We start from the raw sequence: 10,999 nt of genomic DNA on the forward strand, positions 1-10,999 counted from the left end.
TTGTGTTGTGAAATGTTATAATTATTTCTGAAGGATCATGTGACACTGAAAACTGGTGTAATGAGTTATTTTAATTTGTAATAATATTCCTGTTAAAATTCCAAATAAATGCAGCCTTAGGCTATGTTTCTTAAACATAAGAAACTTAAAAAAAAAAATAAAAAAAAAACTCATCAACCCCAAACTGAACAGTATTGTGAGTACTAAGAAATTGCTCACTAATTTTATTAGGGATGCACCGATAGGATTTTTTATTTTACTTTTTATTTTTTGGCCAATACCAATTTTAACAAACAATTACCGATTCCAAAATCGATATAACTTTTGTTATTAAAATAGATTACTGTTTTGATCATGTAAAAATGCATGCATCATCAAATCATAGTCATTGAACATGGACTGGATCCATTTAACGTTCAACAGACCAACATAAATACAACTGATTATGAAATTAACAGTGCTTTTCAGTTAGGTCTAACAGTAGTTTTCAGGTACATAAAGTACTCAAATGTAAGATAAAACTGCTGTATAAATTAAATATAGGCCTATATTAATCCTTAGAAGGTACAAAAGTTATTTAGTTTGTTTTTTTGTTTTTTGTTTTTTGGTTAACATTAAAACAGACTGTAGCGCAGCAGGAATATTAGGCTGCTGTCACTTGAAGAGTTGCATGGATCTAGTACTAATACACACCTGTGTTTTATTTCTCATTTTCTCATTTACGTTCAGTTAAGCCATAACCGACTGTGTTTACTAGTATCCTTGCCGAAATGGCCTTTAGATATAATTGCGGGGTGGTGGTGGCGCAATGGATAAGACACATGCCTTTGGTGTGAGAGACCCGGGTTCGAATCCACTGTGAGACACCAATGTGTCCCTGAGCAAGACACTTAACCCCTAGTTGCTCCAGAGGCGTGCGACCTCTGACATATATAGCAATTGTAAGTCGCTTCGGATAAAAGCGTCAGCTAAATGAATAAATGTAAATGTAAATAATTCTTTGTGAATTTGTCCGTTCAAGCACAAGAAGAATCGAAAGAGAAATCAATTCAGTATTTTCGTGCTGCCTGAGACGCGGCTTTCTGGACGCGTGCTTTGAATGAGTGCACACACAAAACATCTTACACAGCGAGTACCAAATTGAATATTTAAACTGGTAAGGCTTAAAAACACATGGATGAACTTTCATGGTGATGCAGAACTGATTGGGACAGTGACAGTTCCGTCAATCGTCCTGAACGTTGTTCACGCTGGCACCAGGCAGTCCATATATTCGATTGTTCATTTTGAGTATTTCAAGAAGTATTTAATTATTTTACCCAGAGAAAATATTGGATTATGTAACAGATATTATACAACTCAGTGCCTTCAAGCAGTTAATTAATTAAAACCATCAATAAATATCGTCACCTGATACATCTTTGCATCTATAATTTTTACTCACTGACCATGTGTTTGAATAGTCCGGGTTCAATACCACTTCGACTCAATGGTCAGTATCTGTGGTGGTTTTGATTGCCACAATATTTCTCATCTATAAAAACAAGCCAAAATCGTGTGTACAGCAATGGAATTCTCTACAGTAAGGCACCTAACCAGGATAAACATTAAAATTGGTGATAGACTGATATCAGCCAGGCCACATAAACAGATGATATTTGGCCATTTCAAGATAACGCGCCTAGAAGCATGCCAAAAAGATTGGCCGATGACCATCTCCGCCTAGTCTAGTTTCCAAATTCTTCCAACAGCCTTGCAAATAAATATGCCTACGGCACAATTTATTTATTTTTTTAGATATTTTAGTGGATTGTCAGTAAATATTGAGTAAAATTAATAAATTAAATTCGCTAATTTTGCTGTCATTAAATTGTCCATCACTTTAGGCTGGTCCACTAGTTTCCAAATATTATCACAAGACTCAAACATTTTACATGCTAACATGAAATTAAAATAACTGTGATGAAATGTATAGTTCCAGTCCTGATTGCTTATTTCAACAATCCAGCTTTGTTATATTCCACAAAACATTATATTTATTATATTACTGTCAAAGAGTAAATAGCTGAAGTGGATTTACTTATTTTAGAGTTAGCGAAAGTTATCATGATGAGCATAGTAATGTTTGAAGCGGATGTCATAACAAATGTATGTAGACCGGGCAGATTTTACAAACGAGGAGCTCATTCATAAATCCGTAAGATCTTTCCTTCATGCTGTGGAAATACAAACCGGAAGGGGGCGGAGCTACAGAAGGTCTATTCACCGTTTTCAGTGTACAGCTCCTACAGCGGATCCTTATATTTGTTGCATGTCATTGTCATATGAGCGTTATATCTATATCTCATAGAACAGGGTTTTTTAATCTCTTAGATGCCACCGACCCCCATATAGGATCATCCTCACGAGAGGGAACACCATTCTAAACTTTAAAATACTGCTATATATAAACCCAATTTATACTCTCAAAATAATTTACTCATTTATAATATACATTTTCAAAGTATTTAGTTTCAATTACATTATTTTTTTTTACATTTTTTTATTATAAATATTTGGTTACACTTTATTCTAAGGTGTCTTTGTTACACTGTAATTATACATTTAAGTACTGAGTAATATTAATTAACTACATGTACTTACTATAGGGTTAGGGTTTGGTTTAAGGTTAGTTACATGTAATTATGCATAATTTATAGTTATTACTGTAGTAACTACATGTAACAAAGACACTGTAAAATAAAGTGTTACCAAATATTTATTTTATTGATTTAATCACTTTTTTTTTTTAAATGTATTATTTATTTAAACACTTTTTTTTTGTTTTTGTTTTTTTTCTGAAATTTTCCACAGACCCCTTAGTACTCCTCTTACCCCAGGTTGAAAACCAGAGGATGGATGTGACAATAAACTTGCTTAATACATCTGAATAAAGTTTTATAAAAAAAAAAAAAAAAAAAATCCTTAATATATTTATTGTGTGTTAAGCGTTTTATAAAAGAAAACAGGAACTTGAGGCCAAGTTGTATTGTACATAGTCACAGGTATAATCAGAATGTAGCACCACCTCTCCTGCCTTACTGTCACAGAACGGCTGTATCAGTGAAGCACACGGTGAAGGATAATTCCAGGAAATTGTTTTTTTAATCCAAACACTCAAGCATCAGGCAGAGAAACTCCATCCAACATGGAAGAGATAGGACAAAACTGAACCAAACAGGCAGGACCAAACAAGGAACTAATTGGAGCTAATTAACGAGCAACAGGTGAATGAGATGAAATAAAGAAACACATGGGAAAGATGGATCAACTGAAGATGAATGTGAACACAATGAAAACAAAGACAAAACAGAACAAAACCCTGACACTTACTTTACATAGTGGAAAACCATCTTTACATTATTACATGGGAAGTTCATCTGTGCAGAAAAGAGCCCCAAATGTTGACACTGACAGCTTTACAGCTCAAATAACACATGTAACACATTTAGTATGGAAGAATTAATGTGAGCGCTTTAACAAAATGACAAGCTTCACATTTATGTTTTTAAACGCTCCTGAATGCCTTGGCCATATAGGCTTCTTTTGTACATTATTGCAAATGCTATTTTAGCTTGTTTTTACAAACTGAGGCACGACAACATGCTACAAATGCTTCCCATAAAGCTTAACTTGTTTTGAACCCGGAACACTGTGGACAAGTGGATGGTCAGACAGGAAAGAGAGAAATGAGTGAATGAGTAAGTGGGAGCAGGAGACGCATGTCTTAAGCAGCGGAAGAATGCTAATCCACAGCCGGCATTCCAGACGAAAGCTCCCGTCTTTTCAGTTCCATCACTTCCTCTTTATTTTCAGCATCCCTTCATTTTCCACCGTGCAGAAACAAAAGACTCAATCCCAGCTGGCCCTCGTCGACAGCTGTATTCACGTCAGACCCCTAATTAACCACACCAATACATTTGACATGCATATGTCAACACAATCTGATGCTCTCCTGACTATTCATTTAAAAACCATTCATTGGCTTTCATGTAAACTCATTCATTGTGCAGATCTTTATCAATGTTTTTCATGAGACTGAGGTTGTAAAAGCCCTTTTCTCTCTCTCTTTCTCACTCTTTCTTGCTTGCATATTGTGTGTGTGTGTGTGTGTGTGTGTGTGTGTGTGTGTGTGTGTGTGTGTGTGTGTGTGTGTGTGTGTGTGTGTGTGTGTGTGTGTGTGTGTGTGTGTGTGTGTGTAAGCCATCTATGCCAAAAGATACCTTTTTCATACAAAGAACAATCACAAACATTGCTATCATTTGCAAAACAGAGTTTGTATGACTTAGGTTGTTGCTCTGCTACATAAATAAAACCAGAGCAATAGGCTACCATGCTGATGCATTCATTCTTAGGACAAATGAATACAGCATTTTCACCATCAGTCAAGTATTTTCCTAGTCTAGTGTAACACTTAAAAAAGGAATGCTGCAAAGATTGTCTATGCCATCTCTCACGTATTTAGACTGTCACAACGCAAATTAATTCTCAGAAAGTAGGGGCAAGGTATCTTCATAATCCCACACACCTGATTTTACTCATCGGCCCATTAGTAGAGACTCTGAGATCTGAAATGAATGGGTCAAATAAAGGAGACATCTAAAATGTGTACTGTTGGTGTGTCTCCAGGAACAGTGTTGGGAAACACTGGGGCATTGTTCTCACTTTAGGTGTGAGAGGTTGTGGGATATAAATCCTGCACGAGCCCCCAATTTATTTGTGAATTCCAATTGGAAGTGAGAATTCCCATGCCCTTCTCACTCTGAAGGGCAGAGCCGTTGAAGTAGGAACTCTGGAGGGAGCAAGACAATTGTCAAAAAATGTGGTCATTTGGAGCTCACTTGGTGAAGGCAAGCCCTTAGGGCTTTCCAAAATGCACATTTGAATGTAACATTTTTTAATTTTCTAAATTTTAGGTTTGTATTTGACCAGAGGTCTTTAAAGTGCCCCTATTATGTCATTTTAAAGGTTCTAAATTTTGTTTTGGAGGTCTCCTACAATAGGTGTACATGCATCAAAGGTAAAAAAAAAAACTTTCATTTTCTAATTGCATATCACCACATTTTTTCAAAGATTCACAAATGACTACAAATTCACAAATTCAGTGTCTCTAAACCCCTTCTTTCCAAGAGCTTACACTGCTCTGATTGGCCAGATAAGCACAGTCTGTTGTGATTGGTCCACCGCTTACAGCGTGTGTTGGTAAAGAAATGTCCATTACCTTAAACGGTGCGTTCAAGTTATGTCAAAAAGATCGTATTTACGAGTTACACACATGAACCGTCACCACAAAGTCATAAATAAGGAGTGGGAAGCTCGGGATTTTCTTTAAGCCCCGATCTTTACGAGTTGGGGCGTGTCAGTGAGAAACACGGCGGAAAACAATAATATTTAGGTATTTAGCAGTGAAATTGTCAGGCTTTTTAATTTACAGTACAGCAAAACAAACTAATTCCATGCACAAAATATATTAGCATTGTAATATAACAATATAATATGTAAAAATATTAAGCAAACACACCTGATCCACATTCTTTGTTCTTCATTTTCTAGAAGTAGATTTCAAAAACCTTGCTGTATTTTTGTGTAGTTAATTAAGAGAAGGTACACCGCCATCTTACTCCGACAAAAATGACTTGAACGCACCTGACGTCGTAAACACGACTTCCCAACCCGTAAATACGAACTTCCCAGGAGGACTTGAGTGCACCATGAATTTCAGCTCTGGAGGCTTCCTAAAGCTCATTCAAGCGCAACTCCGATGATAAATCATTGACAGACTAGGTATTCAACCCGAACCTCCATCGCAAGGATGACTTGAGCCGGACGTTTCTCAGTGAATCACTACTCAGTTTGTTATACATTATGAGATGTTGCACCTGTAATTCCTCTACATCAGCATTAACAAGCGTATGTCCATCAACAAACCGATGTGTATATTCCTAATTTATTGCAGTGCACTTGTGGGAACTGTATCATTAACTGTACCAGAGCATATGTTAGCCGTGAATGACTGATGTACCATTAAAGTCTGTAAAACAAATCTTGCTCCATCCTTTATCTTTACTCAAAGTAGTAAGAACAACAGACAATCTGCATTAATAGACACAGTTTTTGGTAATAGGGCCACACTGCTGATTAGCAGAAGTATTTCAGGAACACAGTAGTAACGTGACTACTGCACAATTTAAAACACAAAACTACATATTTTGAACACCCGGTAGAAAATATATACATCAATAATTATTCATACTTACAGTTTGTGATTCTGAGGAGCAAGTTGGTCCAAAATAAAGTGGGTACTACTGTCCCATCTTTATTGGATAAGTGTTTTTTAAATCCTATTTAAACCTCACAGAGATTTAAGAAGCTATCATCAAAAGGTTAAACTGCTGTTGTATAGCTGTGGTCATTTTAACAACTGACCCTTCACATCCTCATGCTTTGGAAGTGTTTACAAAGAGAAATTCCTTTTGCAGTGCAAAAAAAACCAGCATCTTCTTGTGCACAACACAAACCAGATAGTGTTTGAGGGCGGGTCAGTGTTAGACACATACAAGACCATAGGTTGGCATCATGCAAATTTTTCACATTATTACGTATGTAAGTTACGGAAGTAAGACTGGAATTACTGACAACTTGTTTTTCGGCAGTTCAGAATCGTTTCTCTCTTTTTCTGGAAAACAATAACTAATTTTATCATGCACTTTGATCTTTAAAACTTTGCAGACCCTTTACATTCACAAACAGCTATATAACACACTGCATGAAAGAGTTTAGCTACACCCCTTATCAAATACACCTGAACCAGCTGACCAAGCTCTTCAGGATCACTTGGAAATCACATTGGTGTGAAATTCAGTTCGGATATAGACTTCGCAGGACAGTTAAAAACCTCTACCCCAGACCAGTGGTTGCCCAATTGGTTCTGGTCCACACTCTGCATATTTTGTAAGTCTCCCGGATCTAACATACCTGATTTAGTTAATCTGCTTACTAGGAGAGAGCTCCATGAAATGAGCTGTGTTACAATCGACAGAGTCCCTACACAGTGTTCACTGATCCCGATTCCCTGAGCATGGCATAATATACATAAATAAAGCTAATTTGGTTATATTAGGTGCAAAATACTGCTTGATTTGGTTTAGTTTTTTAAAAAAGCTTATATTTCTGTGTGCATGTAGCACATGAGTTTATGGGTTCAAAATCCAGGACATCCCCAATTTACTGTTGTACAGTGTCCCCAAAATGTAATTTGACACTCAAGCCACACATATCTCTTTGGATAACAAAATATCAAACCACGAGGCATATGCAAATTATGTAAGACCTTTTCTCTGAACGAACTATTTAGAGCCACTACATTTGTTTATAATGGGATACAGTGTATTCATAGCTTCATAAACATACATACATACATAGATAGAGCTGCTCTCACACACAAAACCTGCCTCGCCAATAATGCGCACACACATACTCACATTAATGCAGATGCCCTCTATGGATGAGTGAATTATTTAGTTGTATATGAAAGAACATTATTGACTGATTATCTGTGTTCTGAATTATTAATTTGTGAAGATGCTGGTCGGGGGTGGGGTGGAGGTGTAGTTTATACATGATGTGTGTGTGTGTATCTTTTAAAATATAAGGCATGCGGCGGGAAATATAGAGAGGTAAAGACGGGAAGATGGGTCGAGGTCAACCACAGGAAGTGAAACCTGGTACCAACCAGACCTACAGAAAAACGGTGACATTGCATTCTTTACATTTAGACCAATATTGAACATGGACATCAGATACAGGACGGGATGTGCAGGACGATCTCAGGCTATAAGATCCCATTATTTATTATGTGCTGTTGGTTTTCATAAAAAAAAATAAAAAAAAGATGTAGACAGACAGGCTTTTAGTTAATCAGATGTAAGGTAGAAATAATCTCTGTAAAAGCTATTATTTCAATACAAAAAAATTTACAAACAACACAAGGTCAAAATAAAATCACAGTATATAGCATTATCAAACTAGATAACATTTAATTCAATGTCTATTGAGCACTATTTTTATTGTCAGCTATTGAAAAATCATGTCTGTAATAGTAAAGCACACTTCTCATTTAGCAGCAGGATTTGAGGTATCATTCATTTACGTGGCATATATGGGGCAGGAACTGGAAGAGGTTTCATTTCAGCAATAGTCTTAGTAAACATCACTAATTAGCTGATGACAGCTAATTCAAGGAGTGCTAATGATGAAACTGCTCAGCATCACACATGAATGCCAGGATAACATCTTGTCCCTGATTATGAACTATTTGCTTCAACAGATTTGTCAAACGACTACGTCAGGTGTGTCCAGTCCTCCTGGATGACCAATATCCTGCTGAATTTAGCTCAACTCCTAATTAAACACACCTAAACCAACTAATCACGGTCTGCGTTCAAATCCAATTATTTCCGCTAACTTTCCTCCATCTCGTTCACAAGGATGTACATCATTGCTTATGTTGCACGAGTGCCCACTACTGCCAAAACCCTTGCAATGTGTTTAAATGGAACACCCTAAACCCTTGATCACTTAAAATCTGCAATGGAGCTGATTCATTATTTACAATATTTACATCATGAATTTGTTTTAAGCACCATTCTGCGCCATCCTATATGCATGCTTAGGCTGTTGGAAAAAATATAAAAATGAAATGAAACAAATGAAAATTCAATACAATAAACTATAACAATCAGCTTAAGTTAGCTACAAGTATTATGCGGTTAATTGTCAAAATAACTCCAATATCATGCACTAGAGCTGTGTGGGGTGTGCAGCTGCTGTGATGTCACAATCATGTTGCATTGTGGTCTATAGATCTGCCTGAAGTGTACATATTGAGTAGACTTGCTCCCTCGGCTAAAATCGGGTCGAGAGTCTGTCCAAATAAACTTCCATCAATGATATAATCAAATCACCAAAAAATTCTGACACGGCAATTTGGGCTAAAAATGTGGCCCTCTTGGAGGAGAACAAAACATTCGGGGCAGCATTTCCCAAATGCATCATAAGCCTAAGTTGATCATAGAGACCATTGGTGGCAATTGTTCTACGATCAACTTAGGCTTACGATGCTTTAGGGGAAATGCAGCCCTGACCAATCAACTATTAAAATAATTGATAAAGTCACTGTCAAAAAGTGTTATGATTTCCTCTTGTCTAGACTTTTATTTTGAAATTCTTTTGTCTTGCTGTGCCTATGTTCTCTTCCTGTGTTTAGTTCCTGTCTAACCATAGACATGTATAGAAAGGCTAGATAGCTTACCGGCGCTGAGAGCCAATGGGACCCGACGACGTCACACGGCGGCCATCTTAGGACAGGACCGCTCGTCCAGTTATAACATTAAAGTCTATTGTGCATGTAGTGCTGAAATAACTATATTTTGCTCAATTTTCAACCGATTTTCAAACGGCTTGGTGTGTCATAAACGTCAGGGATGCGGCTATTTAACTGCATACTTGTGAAAAATTATAGCCACAAACGGCATCAGCACAAATCATAGCCACGTTAATAAGGTTTGTAATAAACCAAACCGTTTGTAAATCCGTCAAGAATTCAGCAAGTCACGAGCATTTTAGTTGGCGTATGTCACTCACCTTCCGTCCACAGCAGCAGGGAGCAGCAGCGCAGTCTCCTGACCTAAGATGGCCGCCAAGTGACGACACAGCTGACTCCGCCTTGAGCCATCTAGCCTTTCTATACATGTCTATGTGTCTAACTGTGTTTCAGTAGTTACATTTGCTAGTTAACATGGTTACTAATCAACTTCACCTGTCCCTCATTATAGCCTCTTGTTACCCAGTGCATTTATACCCTTGTGTTTCAGTCAGTGTTTGTTGTCTTTACAACTGTTCCCCGGTTGGATTATTATCTCGTCTTCAGGTTTGGATTATTTTTGTATTATGTGACTATTAAATAAAAACTGCTTGCATAAGATTCTCACCTCTCTTTGTCCCTGCTACACACGTGACACAAACTTCTTGGTTACAGATATTCTGCCGTCTAACACAAACCACCAGCTTCATGGAGAGAAATTAGCCTACTACATAACGTACAAGTTATGAACAATATATAAATATTTCATGAAAAAATCTCAGTTCAAATTAATGTACACCTAACGCTATCTTAAATTGTAAATCAACAACTACTGTACACCCCTGGCTAATCATTTAGCTCAAGGTGGTCTATAATATCTTTAGAGAGCTTCTGTTAACATTCAAATTTACCCAAAATGGTGGTTGCTTTGGTAATAAGCACAAGATGTCTTCAATATGTACTTCACACTGTCAGTTTTGTTTTGTATTTCAGAATATTTTGTTTTGGATAATGTCTGTCACTACTGGCACAACATTCATTAGCATTAGCATGTTGTCTTCATTGTCCCGTTCATCTGTGCAGTTCATGTTGATTAACTCTGCACATATGTAAACATAACCTTCTCTAACAAGAAATGCTACCATGATACTACCATAGTTTTTGGATACAATGGTATTATTTAAAGCACCTTTGAGTGTAACCACATTACTCACCCTCATATTATTTAAAAACTGCATTTCTTCTGTGACAGAATTTTGTGGTAAAATATCCCTTTATGGATCTATACACCAATTCTGAAAACAAACTTAAATCTACAGTATACAAGGTAAAACTGACACCAAGCACATGCTCTGTAGGCTTTGATAGTTAAAAACAGCATTAATACCACAACACAGATTTACTACTGTGGTGAACACATTGCTGTCAGCGACTGTTTTCTCTCCACACACTGACACTAAGCAGCTGCTAATGTGGTTAATCTGATGAATAGCACATGCTAATATCCCAAATGATCTTCCATCCTTTCCCAGAAAAAATGCCCTGACATCAGGATGAGTCTGTGTTTAGTATTTATTTAACAGACCACAAAACCTCACA

Source organism: Leuciscus leuciscus, assembly GCF_965113295.1.
Source record: "Leuciscus leuciscus genome assembly, chromosome: 13".
NCBI lineage: Eukaryota > Metazoa > Chordata > Actinopteri > Cypriniformes > Leuciscidae > Leuciscus > Leuciscus leuciscus.